The 5,164-nt window shown below is 37.9% G+C and overlaps 1 pseudogene; it reads left to right on the top strand.

Annotated features, from left to right (window-relative positions):
* The first annotated feature begins 3,816 nt into the window (after window positions 1–3,816).
* LOC110208750 (small ribosomal subunit protein eS1 pseudogene) lies at window positions 3,817–4,633 on the top strand (annotated as a pseudogene).
* The last annotated feature ends 531 nt before the right edge of the window (window positions 4,634–5,164 follow it).

Genomic DNA, 5,164 nt, shown 5'->3' with positions numbered 1-5,164 from the left:
GGTTGACTGTTTTAATAGGCTCCGAAATGGTCTCCTTGCTTCCAGTCCCCCTCTTCAATTTGTGCTCTATACCATTGCCAAACTGATAGTCCTAAAACATAGGCCTGACTATCTTAAAATTGAATGAACCAATTACAAACAAACATACATTTTCTAGGTATGTATGTACATTCTTTGTCTTGGATTGAGATAAAGGAACTGGGTGCAAGTGTGAGTTGGGTCGTTGAGTATGCAATAACCAATTTTTAATGAATCCCTAAACCTGACCTGAGCTCCTTACTGGATTAACCTCTTTCTTCTTTGCATTTGAAAGAATACAACTTGCACCACCCTCCATCACCAAAGGACTCTGGATACTGGGTATTCCAGTACATTGGCACTTGGTGCTTTGCTACCTTTACGATTTGATTCACACGTTTGAACCCACATGAAATTTGTCTTTCTTTTTTCTCTTTGGCTATCATTAAAAGCTCCGTCCAAATCTCACTTCCTTTAAAAAGCCTTTTCTGATCACCCAACCACAGTGTTGTCTCTTACTTCTGCATCTTTCTTATATTATTTTACAATGAATCAATACTGCCTTATGCCATCTCTTCTACAGTTGTCTACTGCTAGTCAAATCTTTTATTTCTATTTAACTTTTTTCCTTGCATGATATTTAACATACATTTGATTTTGATTTATATTTAAAACCTGGACTGCCATAAATTGGGGCTGGGAATATTGACTCATGGAGACAATATATCTTTCTGTCACACATGTTTCTAGAGAGCAAAAGAAAGTGCTTAGGGACAAAGTGGGAAGATATTTAAATATCATTATGAACCATTTAGTATCTTTCCTAAATTCTATATTTGGAAAAATCACAATTCCTGTCATATAGCCAGCATTCTCTTTAGGAAATAACCCCAATGAGGAAAATTTGAGATTTACTAAAATAGAAATTAGCCAAATATTTCATTTTTTTCCCCATCAGGAATTTCAGCTATTGGCACCTAAATTTGAATTCTAGGTCTGGCAACACTCTCCAGAAATTGGGTCTCAGAATAAAACTCACCTTGACAAGTAGATTATAGATGTTCCAGTGAAAGGCAGATAAATGTCATTCATGTCACTATAAATAAAAGCCTGGACTTGCTTATCAGCTTGTAGGGTTCAGGTCTTACCTGCAACACTTCTCAGAGTGCTTAAAATTTTGTTATCCTTAGAATGATGGCTTTCCTATACCTCCTTTCTATTTATGCCCCAGAGGAAAATGTTATTAAAAACTCTTTGAAGTATATTATCCTTATAACTAAGAAATATGGGTTCTGTCATAGTTATGTCTTTTTTCCGCTTTAGGTAATAATCCTACCTGATACCTTATGCAGTAATCTTCACTAAGATTTTCTCAAACACCACATTTAGAGTTATGAAAAATAATGGAACATTGATATCAATGGAGAAGACTAACAAGTTTTTGTTCTATGTAATTATATTTTGGGGAACAGTATTTGACCCAATCCACACAATGATAAGCACTGTTGTGATAGGATGCTATTAGAGTGAGTAGAACTATAAGCATATTTACTTATAACCTACTCATAAAGTATATCTATTGGGCCTAACTTGAAGGCTAGGAACACAAGTTGGGAAAAGAGATCATCAATCACTATTTCATGATATTTATTAACATTAGTGTTTATCAGGCCCTTTCTAGAGACTCTGTACTACACGTTAAGCCTCCTTATGTTAGGTCCATAGCTGAATATATTTGTTTTGTACTTGCTACATAGTATAATGCATGTTAGTTTGCTTAATACTACTATCTACTATTCAATACATAACAAGCTTAAATATTTTGATTAGCTTGTTTTAAGCCAGGAGTGAGGAATGGGGAGGAGACAACACAATAACTCCTAAGGTTGACTTGGTACCCTCCTCTTCAGCTTTAGGGAGTTTAATTTAGATAAAAGTTCTGAGTTCATGAACAATCACTCCAAAGCCCTACTTAGGAAAATTCCCAACATTTAGACAGTAGTTGGCTCTCTGCTTAAATCTGCATTTATGTTTATCTCTTAGTTAACCCCTAGCCCTTTGGCAGTTGAGGCAAAAAATACGTTTGCTGGGATATTTGGGTAACAAAAAAAAGCAAATTATATTATTGTATCTCTGGCTAGATGAGCACTTGGAAGAGAAATTTGGGGAAAAAATCAACCTCTTGGGGGGATTTCCCTCAAACTGTTCTGCTCAGAGTTGTCAGTAAAGTCAATGACATTTATTCATGCCTCCCTTCTCTACTCACTCCTCCTCTTGTTCTTCAAAGGTGTACTGAAATACCGTGTTTGCTCCTACTTTTATAAACCAGACCCTTTGAATCTCTCCTCATTCTGTAATAGCTTCTTTTTATAAAAATTCCTTAGGGCATGATCCACTCTCACATAATGACTTCGATTGTTTTAAGGAGGTGTACAGGCCCTGTTCATATTTGGTTCTGATTCACATTTGGTTTGATTCAATCAAAAAGTGTTCTTACTTAACAAAGGTTAAGTAAGTGAGTGGGTAGGGTAGCCAATTAAGCTCTACCCTTACATATTAAAATCCAGATAGCTTAGAAATATAAGGTTTGAATAGGCTGTAATACAGGCTATAATTGTTCTTGGTCTCTAAAAATTTAATTCAATTCCAATGTCCTTCACCCTCACCAGTCTTCATCTGGAATGTTGTGTTCAGTTCTGGATGCCAGAATTTAAGATAAACTAGGGAGTATCCAGAGGAGGGTAACTAGAATGGTGAAGGATCTTGAGTCATATAAGGATAGCTTAGAGGAAATAGAGATGGGAAGATTAAGTGTTTAAATAGCTGTCATATGGAATAGTGATTAGATTTGTTTTGTCTGGCCCCAAAAAGCAGGACCAGGAAGGAGTAAGAGTGAAAGGTAAAAAGAGGCACATTTTAGCCTTGATGCCAGGAAAATCTTCCTGACAATAAGAGTTGTCTAAATGTGGAATAGGTTGCCAGGGCAGGTAGTAGGCTCCCTTTCCTGTTTGAGGGCATTAAGCGTCTGGACTACCACTTGTCAGGTAGGTTATAGTGGAGATTCCCTTCATATATGGATTGTACTAGATGGTTACTGAGTCCTTCCCTTAAAACAAAGTCTCTGGTCTCCCCATATTCATAACTCTATCAGCATTGTGGAAGCAGAAAGGCACTAGTAGGGCTGAGATCCATTTAAAAAAGTTTTATTTTATTTCATAGGTTGCCATGGACAAAAAAAAAATCAATCACTTTGTGGTTTATTTACTAGTTTATGAGGCTCTCCATTGTTAGCTAGGGTGGTTCTTGTTCAGCAGAAACAGTCTGTCCCTAATGTTGTACTAAAAGCTTTAGCATGGTAGAAGATGTCACAGCTTTACACTCTGATCACATACCTTGGAGAACCCAGTGGAGTCAGGAAAAAATAGGCTTAAATCTTATCTCTGACCTTCATGTCTCAGGAAACTGCCTGAAACTAACTTATAGATGGATTGCAGATCTGTTTCAGTGGAGGGAATTTCCACACCAGGAAATCCCTATGCTGCTTTAATCATGCATTTGGAATGAAAAAAAAATCTGTGACTAGAAAACCTATTTTCAATCAAAGCACGTATTTCACATGAAAATACATTTTAAATTGTAAAGCATTACATGAATAGGAAGAATGAGAATAAGAGTACTACAAACTGTTGGCAGTTCAGTCAGTCAACATTTATTAAGCACATACCATTTGCCAGGCACTGTGCTAAGAACCAGGAATACAAAAAGAGCGGAAAAACTTTTGGCTTTCAGAGCGGGCTCATGGTGGTGGGCAAGAACAAGCGCCTCACCAAAGGCAGCAAAAAAGGAGCCAAGAAGAAAGAAGGATTGATATGATGTAAAAGCACCAGCTCTGTTCAACATTCTCAATATTGGCAAGACACTGGTTACAAGGACCCGAGGAACAAAAATTGCCTCTGACGGTCTCAAAGGTTGAGTTTTTGAAGTGAGCCTTGGGGATCTGCAGAATGATGAGGTTGCTTTTCTTGAATTCAAGTTAATTACTGAAGATGTTCAGGGTAAAAATTGTTTGACTAATTTCCATGGAATGGACATTACTTGGGACGAGATGTGCTCCATGGTCAAAAAGTGGCAGACCATGATTGAAGCCTGTGTTGACGTCAAAACTACCAATGGGTACTTGCTCCACCTCTTTTGTGTTGGTTTTACCAAAAAGTGCAACAACCAGATCCATAAGCCCTCTTATGCCCAGCAAGAACAGGTCCATCAAATGCATAAGAAAATGATGGAGATCATGACCCAAGAGGTACAGACAAATGACTTGAAAGAAGTTGTCAATAAACTAATTCCAGACAGCATCGGAAAAGACACAGAAAAGACTTGCCAATCTATTTGCCCTCTCCATGATGAATTTGTCTGAAAAGCCAAGATGCTCAAGAAGGTCAAATTTGAATTGGGAAAGTTAATGGAACTGCATAGTGAAGGTGGTGGCTCTGGAAAACATTCAGGAGATGAAACGGGCACAAATGTAGAAATGGCTGATGGCTATGAACCACCAGTTCAAGAATCTGTCTAAGAACTTTGAAAGATTGAAAAATAAAAATTTATCATTGTGAAGAAAAAAGAGGCAAAAAGGCAGTCCCTGCCCTCAAGGAGCTCACAGTCTGATGGAGGAGACAAGAAGCAAACCAAAATGTTCAAACAAGCTACATACAAAATAAATAGAAAAATAATTAACAGAGGGAAGGCAAAAGAATTAAGAGGGATTAGGAAAGGCTTCCTATAGAAGATGGGGGTTTAGTTGGGACTTAAAGGAATCCAGAGAAGCCAGTAAGTGGAGATATGGAGACAGAGCATTCCAAGCATGGGGAACAAAGAGGGAAAATTCCCAGGGCCAAGAGATATTATGTCTTGTTTGAGAAACAGCCAGGGAGGCCTGTGTCACTGGATCAAAGAGTATATGGTGAGGAAAAGGTGTAAGAAGACTGGAATGGTAGCAAGGGGCTAGGTTATGAAGGACTTTGAACACCAAGCAGAAGACTTAATTGATTCTGGAGGCAATAGGAAACCACTGGAGTTCACTGAGGGGTTGGGGTGACATGACTGGACCTTCGATTTAAGAAAATCATTTTGGAGAGCAAATGGGGGA

This window comes from Phascolarctos cinereus, unplaced genomic scaffold (assembly GCF_003287225.1).
Source record: "Phascolarctos cinereus isolate Bilbo 61053 unplaced genomic scaffold, phaCin_HiC Scaffold_2;HRSCAF=192, whole genome shotgun sequence".
Lineage (NCBI taxonomy): Eukaryota > Metazoa > Chordata > Mammalia > Diprotodontia > Phascolarctidae > Phascolarctos > Phascolarctos cinereus.
The sequence above is the reverse complement of the archived record's forward strand: the minus strand, read 5'-3'. Positions and strand labels throughout refer to the sequence as shown.